Below are 20,564 nucleotides of genomic sequence, written 5' to 3'. Positions count from 1 at the left end.
AAAGGGGATACAGTGCATGCCTACCCCAGTGACTCTGTGTAAACTTTGCTTTGTAACTGATCTCAGCCGTACTGGAGACAGAGAAAAAAAATAGGTATGGGGATAAGTGGTTGGACAGAGTTTCCACATCCTTCTCAATGTTTTAATCTTTCTAGCAGCAAGAAGGGAGTATCCAAGTCAAGGAGAGAAGTATTCATGGATCCCAAAAAACTCTTCCATCTTCAAAAAGTTTCTCTTCTATACTTTTTACCTTGGTAGGATAAATTCTTTCCTCCTTTTGCCTTCCAAAGAATCTAGTCTGATTCTTCTGCCAGGTGCTAAAGGGAATATAGGTTTTCTAAGGAAATTGAAGAACTTAAGAATTTTAATGAAGTAAAAATAATATTTCAGAACTGCAGTACCAGCTGGATTGCAATAAAAAAATCTAACTTTAAGAAAATTCTTCTTTTATCATAAGATTTGGGTCAGTTGTTAATCTTTTAAGATGTGTGGGGAAAAAATGAGATAAATTAGTTGTTTTTCTTTTTTACCACTTGTAACAGCAGGTAGCAATCTCACTTTACCTTGAATGTGTCATTCATTGCAGGCTACTTGCTTTCAGTCATGGGGATTTATAATGGTGGAAAATCACCAGGGAACACCACTACTCATCTCTGAAATAACACACCATAGAGCATTGAAATTAATACTCATTTAAAATGTATTTAAATTCTATGTTTTTCTTGCAGCAGGTTTCCATACCATTAGGTGAAGGTAGCCAAACATAATGCCCTTCTAACCTTGTCTAGGAAATTTATAGCAGAGGATCTTTAACACTTAAAGCAAATGACTCACAATGTTATAGTATGTTTATATTTTCACCTGTCCCACAGCACATTCTTGTTCATCATTTAAACCATGTCATTTTCTGCCACTACCCCAGATGGCATCTGCAATTATCCTGTGTATGAGCAATTATTTCCACTAAAGTGGCATGGCTACTCCAATAACAGCTTTAGGGATTGCACAAGAGTGGGGGATTGACTTCTGTGCTCTATGGCTGCGAATGGAATTTAGGTAGTAAGTTCAAGAATTTGAAAGAAAACAAAATATAAAACTCCCCACAATGTCTTAGTGATGTCATTGGCTTTATTAGTTGACAATGCAATACTGGTTCAGTTCAAGATAAGCCATCAACAACAGCAGTGAGGTAGAAAATTAAGAGAACTGACATCTATTAAAATCCTTCCAAGGATACGCCTTTTAATGATGACAACACAGATTAGTCAGGCTCTGAAATGTTTAGGCATCATGGCTTCTCGAAAGTCACTATTTTCTCCCAGCATACTCCTGACACTATTAATCCTCTGTTAATTTATTCAAATGACAAAAAATGATCTGCAGTATCCTTGAATATATTTGAGTTTCTGGGTGAACCTTAAGAGTCACATCATATATATATACATATATATATATGAGTGAGTATGAGGATATGTATGTGCATACATATAAGTATGGGCACACATATTTTTAATTTTAAGAAAATTTTGAGGATTCTAAAATCAAAATTAACAGCAAGCAGTAGTATAATTACTACTTGAATAAGCCATACTCTGGTAATTTTTCTCATGAGACCTGAGTAAGACAACTACTCTCAAGTAGTGAAGTGATCTGATGAAATTTAAGTGAGTATCACAGTCAGCCACAAGACTGCCACAATTTTAGTTCTGTCAACTAGTACCTGTTGCACTGTCATCAAAATCAGTATAGTTTTCTAGTTTGCAAATTATTTTAACATGTGTCCCAAAATGTGTAAATTTCCTAAGCAAATTATGGTTATGTCTGTCTGGAGTGGAGTTAATTTTCTTCACACAGCTTGTATTATAATGGGTTTTTAGATTTGTGCCTAAAGCATCACTAGTAACACACCAATATTTCAGCTGTGGCTGAACAGCGCTTGCACAACATCAAGGCCTTTTCTCACTCTGCTGCAGCTCCCCTGTGAGCAGGGGGAGATGCAAGATATTGTGAGAGTACACAACCAGGACGATAACACAAAGAAACCAGATATTTAATGCCATATAATGTCATCCTTGGCAATAAAAAGGAAAAAGAGAAGGATTTAGGATGGTTTCCCATCTTTTGCTTGGGAGAGAATTAGTCTACTCTTGGAAGTTGGTGACTGCCTTTCTATCACTGTTTATTTTCTTCCTTCTTCCACTTCTTTTTTTATGAAAAAGATTTTATCAGGAACCATATGAATTTTTGCTTTTTCTCTTATTTTTCTCTTCTGCTGTCCCACTGGGGGCAAGGTAGTGAGTGAGCAGCTGAATGCTGCTTAGCTGCCTTAAGGGCTAAACCTACAACCAGTTAGTTCCTAATCAAAATTTTAATTTTGTTAATTGCTGTTTTCTATACCAGAAAAATGTCTCATACTTTATTACTTATATTAAATGCAATATGACTATAGTCAAAGAACTGGTCACCTGTTTGGAATAGAGCTAGGAGCTTCCAAAACCAAAAGATAATACAATCAAAATTTCACTTCTCTAGCTTCCACTAAAGAATGATCATGGTACCAAGTCGTTAAGGTTAATGAGACCAGAATGGGCATGAATTTTCCCAGCAATTTCACATTCAGCAGCAGCAAAGGTTTTTTATGGATGCATGTGAAGCAAAAAACTGGGAAGAGACACAGAAATTGTGTAGAATAAACTGGAAAAAAAGAAAAAGGAAAGGACATGGATTTAAGAGAAAGAGGAGTCTGTAGGATTTCAGGACAGCAGGTAAACACTCGGAGAACTACAATGGTTTTCTCTAACATGTCTCAGGCTGATATATGAGTCCATTTTATCTTACTCCCTATCACATGATGTAAGCTGTCATTGCCCCACCAATTTAACAGTAAATACTGCTCCCAGAAGGAAGCAGATCTTCGGTTGTATACTCCACTGAGGTCAATATATTCACTGAAGGCAGTGACTGTAGAGGTAATCCTTTAAAAAAAATCCTCTGTAGAGTTACAAATTTTCTGATGAAAAACAAAGCAAAATACAAATATTTCAAACCAGCTTTCTCATTTGAACAGTAAGTTCAGATTTAGAATAACTCCAAGTATCTTTTTCAAAATTATTTTACGTTTCAGGACTCCTTTCTTTTCTATTTGTAGAGGTGTTTCAATTTATTAGTAATACAGTAGAGACTTGACTTTAAACAAAGAAACTGCTGAACAAACACATGGGGCAGTGACGAGCTTCAAGGCTCACACCAGCTTTTCCACCTTCACACAGTCATTGCAATTGGATGTTGATGTATGGGCTCTGAAATCTCTGAAATACAGAACCTATATTCATGAGCTATGAAGGTCTGCCTCTGTATATGGAAATAATTCAAGTATTTTGGAGAATACTTCACAGTAAAATCAATGTATGCATTACATTATTTTCATTGATTTTGGGCTTATATTTTTTACCTTAATGTACCTTAATGAAATTCTTCTGAACTGGAGGTTTAAAACTGCAGGTCATTTGAAAGTCTTATCAAATGCTAGTTTAATCTTAATGATGCAAACCATTTCCATATTCATACACACATATGCATCCCTGCTAAATACAGGTTTTCTTTACAGGTCTAAATATATAAATGCAAATCTTGAATATCTGTCTGAGCTACTTTCTTATGTCTCATATTTCCAATGTCAGTAAAACAGAAATCTTTCTTTAAAAAAGCAATATTTTTTTCCAAAACAAAAGAGAAATTTCATTTCTTTTGAATATTAAGCATTTTTCATTATATTTAAGCAAGTAGATAATTATGCAATAATTCCATACTAATTTATAATTACATGTAAATATAAATTACTGTCAACATCAAGTTAAGTGAAATACGTACTTCAATGTAAATAATGAGATAAAATGGAAGGTTAATTAAATGTATGATTGCAGCCAACAGTCTCCTACCTTAGAGAAGAAAGATAGGAAATACAGATTGGTATCACCATTCTGTTTTCACCGCTGTATATTCTCCTCTTCTCCTTTGCTGTCCTTATTTACTTTCAATGACTTGACTACTAGTCCTTATCTTTTGTACTTTTCCTCCTCCTCTCCCTGGCATTGTTCTTGCAAGAACGAAACCCCCTCATAATTTATTTTCCCTTTGTATTACCATATACCAACAGGTGAGGTAAGAAGACACTCAACACTTAAGTCCAGCATGGCCAGTAGGGAAGAATATGTATAGTTATTGAGTAAAACAAGCATGTATGCCATTCTGATTACTCTGGATAATCTTCAGAACACCTTGCAAATTTGAGTCTTTTTCCATTACTAGACATCTCAGCTTGAGGTTCTATCTTGGATCTGGATCTTAATTAATTCACAGAAGCAGCAAACACTGTAAAGTTCCTCTTGACATTATTTTTCTCTTTTTGTTTTTTTCAGATCCATTCATTGTATGATAAATATGTACTTAAGATGATAATGCTGCAAATGTTTTTTTCAGTGTGGTTAGGACTGTAATGCATAGAAATTTGCCTAATAGATATGTGCAAAAGCTTCCAAACTGTTTCCTGATATTTCTGAGAAGATATTGAGCGAGCTTTGAATAATTTCATAATGTGGTAAAATTTCATTGTCATTAAAGGCTTTCAATTGTTTTTCCTATAAAAGATGATATAAAGTTTGATCAGGCCTAAGAAGGGTACAGATTATCATTCTCTCTTGCTTTTCCTTTCCTTCCTTTTTCTCCATGCTTGTGTCTTTTGTGTAATCCATATTCACGCCCATGTCCCTGCTTTTCCATTATTCCTTACTGCACCAAATACATGAAAGACTTAAAATGCAAGGTCCTGATGGCAAGAGCTGAATCCACTAATAGAGAATGACTTGTTGCAATGTTTGCTTTGCCTCTCCTGCTCCAGACTCTGCACCAGCAGAATAGCATCCAGGGATTTGGTTTAGATTTTTCTGTTCATTCATAGTTTGTTAGACTTGTGATCTTGTTTGAGAAGACAAAGAGTCACAAGCTTTCCTTTTTTGTCATTTTTAGAAAGTGATTTTTCATAAGGACATCTAGATTGTTTAACTGTGGAACTCTAACCATGTAAAGCATATAATAATTTCAAACATTTACTAGATCCTTGTTCAATAGCATAAGCCTGTATCTGACCATTTTTGCCTAAAGAAGCTAGGCCATAGATTTTGAAAAGTAAGGAACTTGTGCAGACATATAATAAATAGGACCTTTACAAACCCTATAAGACCCAGATTTTAGAAGATTTCTTCGGACTTATGGTTTCACAGGGAATTGTGAAGAGAAAAATATGGAGGTCTAGATTATTTTGAAAGTCCAACAGATCAGCAAACCAAATAGAGAGCTGAGGAGTGTTCCAGTTTCTTACAAACTTTTTGACATACAGAGGATTTTTGTGAGAGAAAAACCTTCTGCTCAAAGGTTTTTAAACATAAGTGAAAAAACCTGCAGGCAATCCTCAATCTAGGTCTTTCTTAAGTTTTTTTTTTTTTATAAATCTTGTCTTTTTTTGACATCAAGTTGTGAGTGATTATTATTCAGTTCATGGCTGATTTTATGTTGATAAAAAAGATCTTTCCTGTCTAGGTTGTCCAAACAGAATCAGAAATCATCAGCAACTGAGAAATAAGTCATGCAGATCCCCTCAATGCTATAGGAAGGAATAAACTAATAAACTCAGCCTAAAGAGTAGACACACACACATACTCCAAAAAAAAACCACAAACAAACAAACAAAAACCCCCACAGAAACAAGCAAACAAAAAAACCCCAAAAAACAAACAAAAAAACCCCATCCCCATACCATTTGGGTAACAAAGGATAACAATTTTGACAGGGAGGGAAAATAACTAATTAGTGGCATATCATAATTTTTACAAGACCACTGAGGCTGGCATTCAAAGAATATTTAAAATTCCTGATAATTCAAAAATAAATACTCTCTGTGAAGGCTTCTATTATGCTGACATATAAAGGCTATTATACCATTTAGTGTAAGAGAAAGCATTTTGGGAGTACTGTATAAATTACATATCTGGATGGAGTGCCTTTGCAGGTCACACAAAGCTGCTAATATTCTATGTACTTTGAAATGTGTCTCACTACAGGGTGAGCACTGGCCCTTGGCCACTTATTGTATGGCATTGGTTTCACATCTCCTCTCAATAAGAGGATGACCACTTATTCAGCATCTTCCAGTAATAAAATTTACCATCTGTTTTATTCTGAATCTGAATTATGCTTCTGAACATTTTACCTGTATGAATTTGATCTGGAGATGTACAGATGCACCGCATCTATAAATAGCTCAAATAAATCTAAGCACAATGGAACAAAAGACTGAAAGTATTTGAATATTGCAATTCTAAAAGAACAGCTGGTGAAACTTGGAGTTTTTGGGACTCAGTCCAAAGCCTACAGAGCCTAGTGGAAAGACTGAAGTGTCCCAAATATCTAATTTCATTGCCCTGATTTATACCATAGTTGCATAAACTGGCTTATGATGCAGTCAGAATCGATCAGAGGTTGATTTGAAATCTGGCCCCCATTTGCATGTCCCCTTTTCAGGAAGCTTGGCCAGGGGTTTGAGTTCAGCAGAATATCTGAGTCTGTGTTGCTGTATGTGCTTGTTTGGGTCTGTGTGGGTCTACACGACAATCAGGGACAGAGCACAGCTAGCAGAGGCACCCAGCAGATGCAGCAGTTTGCAAAGCAGTTTCTGGGTACTGCTTCTTTGAAGTGCTCTTTGTCAGAAACCTGGGAACTTCTGAGAACCTTCAGAAGAACATGAGGTTGCCTGCTGCTGCCAGGTAGGACTAAGGATCAGATATGGCTTCCTCTAGTTTGTCTTACTCTGACAAAACTTTGTCGCCTGCCCTTTGTCAAAGACACCATTTTTTTTTGCCATTGACTCTCAAAGTACGTAAAAATAATATGTACTTAGGCGATGTTTACTGATAGTTAATGATTAAAGCACTACCTTAAGAAAAAGATAAAAAGAATGTTATTATAAAAATAATAAAATTCAAAGACACAGTGAATTATAGCTGGACTGTAAATGAAAAATTAGAGAGTGCTCCTCCCCCCACACTGGAGTATGCTCATTACTTTATTTAAACCACAACATTCAACTGTAACAGTTTAAGGTCTACAGATAAAATTATTTTACCAACTGGATGTGAACACTGTCTCAAGTACTCTGAAAAGGATGCATTTAATGATTTTTTTAAAAATAGTATTTTATAACCTATAAGAAGTTTGCAGTCTTGTTTTTGTTTCATGCATTCATCTTCTCTTTACTGAGAGAGGATATTTTTATAGGGAAGGGAATTTCCATTTAATGTTCTAAGAAGACTCTAAAGAATACTTGTCAGTAAAGTTGCTGGTTCACATAAGAACAGAAATATTTTTTCTGCTAGATCAAATGCTTCAACATGCAGGTAGTAATTATCTACATAACAGAAAACTATTCGTATGAAGACTTGTTCTTTCTACCATAGAAAATCTGGTCTGAACAATCATCAACATACTAGAAATCTCATTTCCAGCTTTAGAAGTAAATGTTTGAAGGACACAATATTGATGTGCTTCATTCTACTGGAAGACATGGGTGTAGATGGAAGCTCCAGGAAGGGTTTCAATATCTTCATCTTAAAGAATGAAAGAGGAAACAAGGATCCTTAGTTGTAGCTGGAATTCTTAATCCTTTCCTGTTTGTTGCTGAAATGAAGACCCTCAAGAGAGAATCATGGCATGGGAAGAGATGTCTGAAGAGATTATACACAACTCTAATGCCTTCGAAAACTGATGTATAGAAGTGCCTAATAAGAGGCATGATTAACAAAAATCCACAGTGAGGATAAATAACAAGAGAACCATTCAGACAAATATAGGCCCAGCTGTTTAAAAATTGGCATTTCCCATCCTCATCATACCAGCAGATGTCAGATTTTGTTAGGCAGCAGTTTGAAAGCCCTAAACAATCAGAAGTTGAAATATCAAGAGTTGACATTATTACCTGTCTTGCATGCTTTTACATTAATACCTGTCTTGCCAAGCATTTCCAATGCAACTCTCCCAAGTAGCTGAGTGAGGTAATCTCCACTATATTTTCCTGAGAATTAAACAAAATGACACTAAAGAAGAGCTTGAAAAATAATTTCAAATTTTGACATGATTTAGAACCACAGCCTCCCTGAAGAAGTTACCTTCTCTTGAAAGTAAATTTTGCTAAAGGTGAAGCTCTGTGTGTCACTTGGGTCAGGGTAAAGATTTGGACTCGCTCTTTTATCTGAGACCCAGAATCAAGCAACCTCACATCTGAAATCTGAACAAGATAATCAATGGTTTTTTGTCCAGTCAAGTTTGGGTTTGGTTTTTTTGTCCAGTCAAGTTTGGGGTTTTTTTTATGAATTCAAGGTGTTTCTCAGTTGACACATTTTGTCATTTACTTTCAGTCAGTAACTGTACACCTGCTGGTTTTTGAGCTGATATCATATACTTTTTATGATTCTATCTTGCATGCAATAAAATTGAAGTTATATAGTGGGTTTAGGGAAGTTAGAATTTATACATAAAAAACTCCCAACTCCAACTATAAACTACCTTTGCCAAAGAAGGAGCATTGTGTATATCTAGTTATATATATATATGAGAAAATATTTTAAAATGCTTCCCTTTGTATTACCGACAAGCATTTGCAGCATACATAAAACGCTATTTCCATTTTTCTAATTTTCAGCATTTCCTTTATTTTCATAATCCTTGAAATAATTTAGCTTTCTCCGATATCTGTTGTAAAATTTGTACCACTTCATTAAACTAATCCAACAACAGTGATACAAATTTTAAGAGTTATAATCCTGCTTTGTCTTTGTGGAGAGAAGCACTTTCCATTCAAAATAAATTATTAATTCAGTGTGATGATTTAGTTCTTTCACTTCTTTCCTGACACTTGCTAAAATCCCTTCTTTCCTTGAGAAACTCTTAACAATCTGAAGATCTTAACCTGAAAACAGAAAGCAATGAATCCTCACCACAATGTTCCTTACTTAGAGGTTTTTCACAAGTAACTGAAGAGGAATCTAAGGGGATTAATTTCATTTTATTTTATTTATTTTTTTATTGAGAGAGAAGCTGGAGAGCATATCATTTGGCAACTGCTGTTTAAGTTGAGATATGAGATGTTTAAGTTTCATATACACAATAATTAGTGAAACAACTCAAGGTCATTGCTGTAGTGTACAGATTTTATGGAGTGATAAACCTAGAAGAATAATACTTAAATTCTCATTTCCAAATCTCATCTCTTGTCTTTACAAAACTCAGATTGTATAAGAAGAGTAGTTGATCCCAGCTGCTGAGACATGTTTTGAACTTCTAAAAAAATGCTTACAAATTTCTCTTTGAATACTTTGGACCCTGCTCCATCCATTAAATTGCTGTAGCTTCTGCGGTTTTCAGGTAATTTTTGTTTGACTTTTTAAATCTATTCAGCTGCTTCTTCTTGGTTGTGCTACTAATATATTGCTTACTGAGGACACACCTACTTTTGGCTGTTATTGGGATGTTGCACATTCCAGATCATGATTTCAATAGACTAAGTGGGAGAATTAAATGGATTGTAAAGGCAAAAAGCCAAACCAAACCAAACCTAAAAGAAAAAATCCCAAAAGACAAATAAGCACAAACAACAACAGCAACCAACAATAAAAACAAAATTCTCAAATAATTTGTAGGAGTTCCCAGAATGTTTGGTAACTAAGTATCATGTTCTTTGGGATAGAGAAGAGCAATCCATCCTCCAGTTAATTCACTACATCTTTCTTTTCCATGGCCAGTTCTATCAAATTTCAGATTTTTCAGATTTTAACTCAAATATAATTGTAAATGTTCATAAAAAAAATAATAATTTTTCTCCTTCTCTTTTGGATCTTTCCTTTGACTAGAAAAGAAAGAGAGAAGGCAGGGAGGGGTAGACACTCTCAAAATCACGGATAGAAATAGAAAAAAACATATGAAGAGGACAGCTTTTTCATCTTTTTATTAGTTTGTTTATATTTTCACTTGAACAACCACTTTATAGTTTACTTTCTCTGCCTTTTATCTGAATTGAATCTGTGACAGCAAAAAGGTAAATGATTTGTGTTCTTATCAAGAATATGAGGATAAGAGAGTAGAATAGAAAAAAAATAACGTAATAAAATAGAATAAAATCCTGAAAAAATAGAAGATTATGAGTTTGGGAATACTAGTGCTTTTTCTCCTTATTCTCTACAAAGGCATCCCAGGAACTAGTATTTGTGCAAATTAGCATACTTGATTTCCAGCATTCTGGTTAAATATTTTTTTTACAGTGGAGGCATGAAAAATATAGTTGAGGAAATGCCTAATTGGAGTGTGGAAGGGAAAGGTCTGGGAAAGGTCTGTGAATAAGCCTGGTAAGGGTATGCATCGTTTATGAGCCAGCCCTAAAAAAGGTATGGCACTAAAGATACTAGGGGTGCTGACTGCTTGAGAAGTGTCAGGTGATAAAATGGAGAAAAAATAGCAAAGCTAATTGCAGCTAACTAATCTAACATGGCTCTACTGCCTTGTTCAAGAGTTCATTGACACTACAAATTACTATTTTCAAACTCTTAATGTATTTAATGTACTGTAGACTTTAATGGGCATGCTAAAACTAATGTGAAAGTAAAACCTGAATTTTCTTCCCTAAATGGATGTTTTCTCCTTAGCAGAAGTTAAAGGAGTGTAAGGAGAGGAGAGATGGATAAAAAAGACATCTGGAAAACCACTAAAATGGATCTATGTATTGCGGTCTCTTGGTAGTTCAATAAAAATCTGTTTTCCACTGTGCTTCTTTTAAAATAAGCAAACAGAAAATGTCACATATTGAATGAGCTATGTTGCTTGGACTGGTAAAATAAAAAAATATGTGTGATAAAAAAGCAAAGATGTCTTTCTGATGGGCAAATGCATGTAAGAAACCATATAAGATTACCTAACTTAGGTACTGTCCTTTGAGCTGGTTTGCTAATGATAATTCTAATTATTTTTTTCACATCCAAGAAGGGAATATCTATTGCAGGCTAATTTTCCTTCTTTGAGTTGCAAAGCCCTAGAGTATTCTAGCCTTAACACAGACTTAATTCATTCTAAAGTGCTTACTTCATTTGGATATTGCGTATTTAATCAACTTCTGCAGTAGCCTGTATTTGAACAAATTGCAGGGGGAAAGAAAAAGCAAACTTCCTTCTGATTTTTTTAGTCTCTGAAATGGTTTTTGTTCAGTGTATGACCTATAGAACATGTCAAAACTGAATAATTTATGTAACAAAACAAAGACAACAAGGTCAGAAGAGATGTATGATTTTTACAAAGAAAACATTCAGGGATATGATAGTATGCGAGACTTGTTCCTGAATGTTAAAGAGGATTTTCTTCTCTCCTTATTTTTCTTTGCAAGTAAATAAGCTCAAAGATGTGAAAAAATACATTAGATTCCAGAAAAAAATAAATTTTTAGTGCACAGTAGGTAGGAATTAACTGATTTCTTTTCTCCTTGGGATTTTCTGTGGACCTCAGGGAGGGAATGTTCTAGCAGGTTGCCTTAGCAACACTGTACTTTAATAATTGCATTAGTCTGAAACTGAAAAGCCCTCAAAATCTATAGAAAATCACACAGTGTCCACAAAGCCCCCAAATTTATCAGCTGTAGAGAGGTTTCTTTTCCCTAGATCTTGGGTCTTCTCCTTATCAGAGAGGATTTGGGTAGGTGCCTGTTACAGAAGTTCCCTCTCTGGGGAGGTAGGCAACATTCCATAGTAATTAACATTCCATATTAATACACCCTTTATCTGACCTCATTCTCAAGATATGGCACAGAACACAGCGACCAAGTTCTGGTTCTTCAGTCTTACCTCCAAACCTCCCACAGTGAAATTGTGACAGCACAGATTTGAAGGAATGGCTTTCTCTTTGCGTGTGGAAGAAGATCGAAATCTGAAGGGAAAACAAATCCCACTTGTACGGAGGAAAGAGACATTTCCTTTAGACTCTGATATTTAAAATGTTTCCCTGACACAGCATTTCAGGAGACTCAGAAACAATGTCACGGTGACCAGCAGTTGATGATGCAGGTATGTGATACCAGATTGCTGCCACTTCAGGGTCAGCCATCCTGAGTTCATAGGTCAATCCTGTTTTCACATAAATTAGAGAGAGATTAATTTTTAATATTTCACTCTAAAATTGTATGCACATATGTACACTATTATCACATTCAGTTAAAAATATAGTTCATATGTATGTCTATAATTTTACTGCAAAATTAAGATACAATAAGAAATGCTTACTTATACAATTGGTTTTTGTTTTCAAACCATGATATCAACACCAAAAGTTTGCATTTCTTCTTTTCATTGTGTCTTTTAGAATCTCTTAGTGAAAAAGAAGCATAGCATTTTATTCCTCACAAGTTTTGTTCTCTTCCAGTTTGCAAAAATTGAATTTTCCACCCTCTTCTCTGTGAGGTATGGACTACAGGCAATGGAATATTTATCACCTGCTTTGTAAAAGCATAAACAATGAGATCAGAAATTATGGAAATGAACCTCTGGAAACAGAGCTTTTTAATTACCATTTGCCATCAGCTGAAAATCTAGATTTCTCTCAGCAAAAAAAAAATAAATATTGCCATGGTTTATGTTAATGCAAGAATATCTTAAAATCTTGTTATTGTGGGTTAAGCTCTGGTTATATAATACAGGTTTTCATGAAATATAGATTGTGCTGGTTGAAATTCTTTTTCAGGTGCTAGAGTCAGAAGCTAGAGCATTTGACACCTAATTTTGCTAGCCTTTTTGATTTGTTAAAAAGAAAAATGAATATGACAGCTCAGAAAGATATGTGAAGAAGAATCACTTTAAATAAAACCGTGGTTAAATTCTGCACACCTGTGTTTGTGAATATGCACTTGAATTTCCAATCCTAGCAAACTATTTTATGTTTTCTACTGACCAATCATAAATATGTTTCTTTGTAATAATTTTCCAGAAATAGCTTCCATGGGTATTGCAGTATTTTACCTGCAAATAAAATATATAAATTGTACATGTGTTTATAGGTCACAATCAAACAGAATTCTTCATGATTCAAGGCAACATGAGGAGTTTAAGAAATGAAACTTGTAGTGTCAGATTTGGAAGCAGGACTATAGACATGCTTAAAGAAAGCAGTGTTGGAATGTTTTTTAAAAGGTCATCTATTTGATCCTTCTATGTCATGTATATTTCGATTTACCTACATTTTAGGAGAGTTGGTTAAGCTCTCAATGTTTAAGAACCACATGACAATAAAATCTAAAATATCTAAATGTGATATCTGAAAGATGAATCTTATATACATAATATATGTTTTATATATTAAAATAGAATATCTAAAAGATTTATTTATTTTCTCTTCAGGTAGATAATTAAAACCAGGAATCCATTTCATTTTATAAGAATATTCACACATATTTTTTTCTAATGTACAGATATCTCACTACTGCATCTTCAGTTTTCAAATCCTACTTTGACATCATCAGGGAGAAATCATTGGAATTTCTCATGCAATGTTCTTTGAGTTTTAGTGATATTTCTGAGTTTTCCAGTGATATTGCCATTTATTCAAGAAAAATTTTCTTTCTGAAAACAGGTATCACATTAACATTGTCATCATAAAACCATGAACCCTGGAAACCCAAGATTATTGAAGGAATTTTTCAACATCAAAAAACTTGGAGATGGAAGATAAACCTAAATCTCACTTTTTTGTTCTAAGCTGTATTTTACTTTATACTGATGACACATACATCTATTTTTGCGATAAATTAATCACATAGTTTGAGCTTATACTGAAGTAGTCTAGCTGGTAAGGAAACACTTCTGCATCTTGAAGAGAATGTGTATAGCTATTGAAAGTCTAGATAGTGCATTCCCAGTTTAATTAAGCATGTGTGTGTGTTCCAGACTTGCACATAGTCACAGATCCACGAGGACTTGCCTGCCTTCACTCGTAACGGTGGCACACAGGAAGCTTCAAGGTGCACAATTAGATGAAGACTCTGTGAACAGCTTTTGGGAGCAAAGGGTTAAAATCCTAAGATTTGGTGAGGAGGAGGGAGTAGTTTTGCTCAAAGTGAGCTTGCTGCTAAAAATGTTGGTGTAGGAAAGCTCCATTTATTATGCTGAGTGTTGCTCATCCTCTGCCTCTTTTGAGAAGTAAATTCACATGTAGAGACAGCACACTCTCACAGACAGGCTTGAGCCTCGTGCTGGAGAGAGATCACAGAAGCACAGCCTTGAGATGGACTGGGGGTGCCCCAGCCCTGTGATACATCGGGGCAGGCAGTGCCCCCCTTGTGCCAGGACGAGCTGAGCCCAGCAGAGCTGGTGTCCCCGTGCCTGTGCAATGGAATAAACCTTCTCCTTGCATTTCACCTGTGGCTGGGTGGTTGCCTTGGTTGCCTTAGTGTGTTGATTCACACACAGGCATTCTTAGCTGAATCCCTCCTTTCATTTGTTTCCTCTTGTGTTAAATAAATGCTGTAAACACCATTTATATGAATATTTTAAATATGCCCTTAGCTTTTCAATACCATGGAGGATGCTTACCAGCATAATTAAAACCATCTTTTCTCAGAGAAAAACCATGTGTCAAATGTAGGATGGGATCTTGCAATATTGACAGTCAAGTCACAGACAGAAAATCAAAATCAGGTTATTGATGCTTAGATATGTCATATATACACATTTAGTACCCTGTAATAGTAATACTCTTAATGGTTTTGAAATAAGTTTATATAATAGAAATAACCCACTTGCAATGTGAGAGGGGTCATTTCCATCAAAATAGGATGGAATAATATATAACGTCTCTCTTCACTGTTTGACGGATCAAGTAGATTTTGAAATACTAAGCCACATATATTTCTTGTGTAAGAAAACCAGATTCAATACTAATACGTGGGAAATTCCAATCAACTAGCTATTATAGCATAGGTAAATATTTTCTTTTTTCATATAGGATTACATTAGCAGCAGATCTTGAACCAAATTGTTGTGAGACATTTTCCCACTTGTTTCTTGACCAAGGCTAAACTTGTTTAAGACAAATGCAGAACTTACTCTGCCGGAGGTTTTGTGCCAGTTTTTCTTTCCTTGGTTTCTGATTCACACCCTGGAATCATGCCTCAAGTTTTGATTGAGTTTCAAGAGAAACAGGCAGCCTTTTTGAATCCTCAGGTTAGTAAATCAATAAACCAGCTCGTCTCTAGGGGGACCATGTAGAAAGAAGTAATCTATAGGCATAGATATAATTATCCCAATCCCTGCTGATACCTGGAGTCCTTAACCTTAATCAGCACATATGTCAGGAGAATTTCAATGTTTTATTGTCTGCTTATCTCTTCTTGGCAATGGCAGTGAGTTTAGGCTTCAAACTAATTTGTTTGGGTCTTGCAGCTGCCTTTGATACAATTAGCCATGAAGCGTTACTGATACACGGTTTTGTGAAGTATGCCAGGAGTAGACAAAATGGTGCTCTGTTCTTTCATTCTGAGAAGATGAGAACAGCTGACCAGAGAGACACCCACACTGACATCTTGGAAGTAGGATGGTAATGCTACCGTAAAGTCATACTTTTGGTATTAGTAAGAGTATTAATTTGGTATTAGTTGGATTGAATTGATATTGAGAAATGATAAACAAGGTAGAACATGAGTTTGAGCAGCCTGTCTGTCCAAAATGGCAGTGCTCCATGGGAGTTTTAGTTGTGGTGTCTTGTACCTTCATTTTCTATTCTGAGCCTGATTGTGGCTTCTTTCCTTTCTTACACAGTTGACTACAGACATAGAAGAGGAAGAGTAACATAGCATCATATTTAAAGCTCCAGAACAGTTTAGATTTGGTATCAAACTATGTTGACTAGAAATACCTCTGTTTAATATACAGTAACATTTGAATTCTAGATTATTCCACTCTAAATGAAGAAAATTGTCAAATACAAATATGAATATTGGCAATTTTGGGGCAACTGTGTACCTCCTCAAAAAAAAACCCAACCAAAAAGAAAAAAGGAAAAAAAGAGGGCAAGAAATTGCTAGACATGCTCTTATTACTTCAACTATTTGTCTCAGTTTATACATTTTATTTAGTCTTTTTTATGTTTGATTGACAGTGTTTTACTAAGATTGGAGGAATGAGATGACAGAATGACTCAAAAAGAATTTTCATCAAGTGCAAGAAAGAGCAGTGTATATATTGTAACCAGTGTGCAGGTAGTTCACGACTGCAACTTACTGTGTTGAGGTTAATCTGCCCATTCATAAATACATGAGGTCTGGTTACCTTACAGGCTGATACTTTTCTACAGGAAGATGAGATCATTTGAAATATTAAAGTTCAAACATTCTGAGAAAACTCTGAAGAAACTAGAAGTGATAAAGTCAAAATATTATTCAATTAAGTTTGAAATATTCAGTAGAATTAAAACAACAGTACAGAATAGAAAAATTTAGAAAAATATTTTTTACAAATATTTAGAACTTTGTGTATTAGGAAGGCATATAGCTCTATAATTTTACAGGATTCTTTATTACACTTAGCTATTAAGCAGACCAGCAGCAGGATATTCTCTGCATGAGGTCTTTGTTTCCTAACTCAATAATCTGATATTCAAATTAAATCCCATTTAAATATCCAGTTGCTCAACCTCATTTTATTTGAAAGGAAGTGAAAGGAATATAGATGTAGGACAATTCTGAGTTTAAAGGAATTTGAAAGATTCTTTTATAAGGTTTGGTTTTGAATATTTGACATAATAATTGTTTTACAGGTTGTAGAGAGAGTACACTTCCCAGCTCAGTAGTTGATGAATGAAAGAAGGTCTTTCTGAGCTGGTCTATGTCCATATGAGTTTCTGAGACAAATGTCATGGACATATTAGAATTACTGATTAGTGTTAATGAAAGAAAAAAAGGTTAGTCAAAATCCATTAGATGGTTTCTAAGTTCCGAAATGGTTAAACAAATAATATTTTACTATGTTTGCTTTAAGTCTTTAATAGAATGGCTACATTCTTTCTGTCTTTGTTCTCTTTGACATTCTATTATATCATCATTGGGATGATAGACAGCAGTACTATAGATCTTCAGAAAAAGTGGAAAATTACTCAGCTGTTTGGTCACAGTAGGAAGAAAGAACTCTTCAGGTCCATTCTGAGAACACCTTGATTTTAAATAAGAAAGGCATTGATTAAAAGGAGACCAAATATCATCAGAACAATCCAGAAATACTGGGATGGATTCAAAAGAGCTACTAGACAAACAGAGGAAACAAAGGAAAGTACAGCTGGGAACATGTTGGAGTAGAGATAATACAAACAGCAGGAGAAGAGAGAAGGAAAACACATAAGCAGAAAATAAAGCATTAAAAAGGAGAAACATAAAAGTGACTATGAAATGAGTAGATGATGCCAGAATATTTGACATTGAGGGGCAAGATCTGAAGAGACTTCTGAAAGGTCAGGCTTAACTCCCTTCCAAGGCTAAGTTTGCTGTGATAAAAGATTAACTGAGAGGGATGTCTAGGCAACACCAAAACCAAAAGAAAAACAAACAAAAAACCCACACAAAAAACCACCCAGAATAAAACTGAAAGATAGTGATTTTAAAAGGGTAAATCTGGGCTGTAAATTTTTAAGGTTTAATATGATTTCAGTGTAATTCTACTGTGAAGATTTTGCTTTTAGAAAAGAAAAATATATCTAGCCAGTTGTGATTAATTCTCTCTACTGTTTTTTTCTTTTTTTTTTTTTTTTCTCTAACAGTATGCTTACATTCTGGGATCAAAAGAAGGATTAAAAAGCATAGGCACTTCAATATTTTGTCTTACTTTTTACTTTACTCAGGTCTCCAGGTTTTGTAGAGAATTATAAAGTAATTATTTTTTCTATATACACTGTGACAAGAATAATGGTACTGCTATAGGTTATTTTCTTCTGAAGCACATTAGAGACTGAAAAATATGCTGTGGTATAACTCCTTACTCATATCTCAATTTTATAGACTTGACAAGCCAATCCTTGTAGGACTGAGTAATAGTGTTTCAATTAAAGTTATACTAAAAAATGTTATCATTTCTGTTTTTCCTATAATCTCTTGTAGGATGTGATCAAGAGCAAGGCAGATGTTATTAAGAAACATTTCAAGGAATTTTGATTCTCCACAAAATGCATTCCAGTTCTACACTTTAGCTAACACAATTTGTTAGTCATTTGACTTAAAGTAGTCATCTGCAGTTAGGGCAACCACTTTTCTCATTGTAGACAATTGTATTTCATTTCAACTGCATTTTATCTCAATTCAGTTTGCTACTCAAATGTAGTTTTCTAATTCACCTTTTATGGAATTAGGGATACTTCAATATGCCTTATCTGAAATAATTTCATTCTCAAATGCTTATGTGAAGAATTATTCCTTTTCATACAAAAAGTCTTTATGAGACTGAAAGAGGTCAGGAAGTCCCATTTTTCTTCATCCATATTTTCAGAGTTCTTCACTCACTACTTTATGTAACTGTCACACACAGGTCTATTGCAAAGTGATTATCAGGGTTCTTACTTTCTTTTCATTTCATAACTCCACTCATAACAAAAACTTCATCAAAAATCAGACAGCTCTCTATGGACTAGAAACGATACTGAAAGGAAAGGCACCAAAAGCCTATGAAGAAATTAATGTCTATCACATTACTTCTCCCCCGAGGAAGAGCCTCATTTTGTAGGTAATACTGGAGAACTCTGTTTTATTGCAGTCTAAGTTTACAGGACATTTTGTAAACAGATACTGTCATCTTTCCTAATCAAGTCCATCTCACTATCATCTTGTTTGACTCCTGTTATTCTTTACTTCCTACACCTGGCTCTTCATTAGCTGGTATCATGCCTGAAATCTATGGTTTGCCTACATTATTCCTTGCCTTCCCCTACTCTGAATCTAAATTTACCACTAAATTCTCACTATGTCTCAACAATCTCTGTTTAATCCTGCCAATGACTGCTCAACATAAACACTGATTTCTTAGGAAAAAAAATTCTGTCTTTCCTACAATCTCCACCTAAGTTTCTACTGAGCAAAGAGACAGGACAAGCTTGTATGTTGTGGTTGTCATTATTAGTCTTCATTTTTCAGCTTCTTCTGATACAATCTTGCACCAACTAGAAATAACTTGTAGAATTCTACTTGTAGAAATAACTGCATGTAGAATGGTTAAAAATGTAGAGATTGAAGTTCTGGATTAAACAACCAAGCAATTACAGCTTTCTTCAATTTCAGGACTTTCAAAGATGATGACTACACTCAAGTAGCTCTGAATACCAATTTTTTTCTCAGGGTGGTTTTACGAAGGTGTTTTCCCTACAGGGACTGCCGACACCAGGCAAGTGAATTTCATAATGGCTGTGATATAGGACTCATATAGGTGTATCAGTGATGAAATTCTAAGAACTGTAGCTAACCTTCAAAAGGATTAGCAGCTTTCCTACAAAACAGCCAACATGAAATTATGACAACTATTCTAAGTTTCAAGGTGGACTTTTCCCTGCCAAAGCACTCCTGGCCTCTCACCACATGGAAGATGTGAGGGATCCGAGCTTCCCCTTTGACCAATTCTGCGTCATTCACTATCTGCTTGTGGGGGAGCTTGTAAGTCAGACAACCACTAAAAAGTAGACAGAAAAATTATTTTCAGGAAGAAAGTGGAAAAGAAAACAGACAAAACAAATCCAAACAAATATTAACTGCTTGATTTGCATGAAGGCGTGGTTTGCAATAAACTCAATAAACTGTACTGTGATGGAAAACAGCTGACACTATTATGGAACTATATATTTTGTAGGAAAACAGACTTTTCCATGTCAAAAATGTATAAGCAGCAATAAGAAAATCAAACAAACCCCCTTTAATCCATACAAACAACATCAAAAAGATCTGTCTTCTCAGGCAGTATTTTCATGTTTTTTTCAGTAATACACTTCACTATTTACACAGAGATACTGGTGGTTATGAATGTTTTAAAGGCAGTTTACTTGCTAGAGCATAATGCTATATTAATAAAGGTGCACAGTCTGTGATTACAGCTGTTTCTTCTCTTATCACTAACTTGCTTCTTTATAACTCAACCTTGTAAGAAAATGTCAATTTCCTTTTTAAAAGTTTTTTAAAGTTCTTTTTGATATTAGTAGTTGCAATCTAATAGATGAGTATATTTGAGACCTAAAAAGATGCACAGTTTTCCAGGTTGATTGATTAAATTGTATTGGTTTAAATAAAAATAAAAAAGAATTACAGATGATAAACCTTTAATTTTGAAATTAAACATCTATCTGTATGAAATGGCATCATTCTTATTTCATATGGTTTAAATACAAAACATGGAAAAACAAGTACTTCAAACATAGTACTTTGTGTATTCTTTGAGCATTAGCTATACGTGAAATTGTGGAAGAAAATT

Source organism: Ammospiza caudacuta, chromosome 6, assembly GCF_027887145.1.
Source record: "Ammospiza caudacuta isolate bAmmCau1 chromosome 6, bAmmCau1.pri, whole genome shotgun sequence".
NCBI lineage: Eukaryota > Metazoa > Chordata > Aves > Passeriformes > Passerellidae > Ammospiza > Ammospiza caudacuta.
This window is presented reverse-complemented; position numbering follows the sequence as displayed.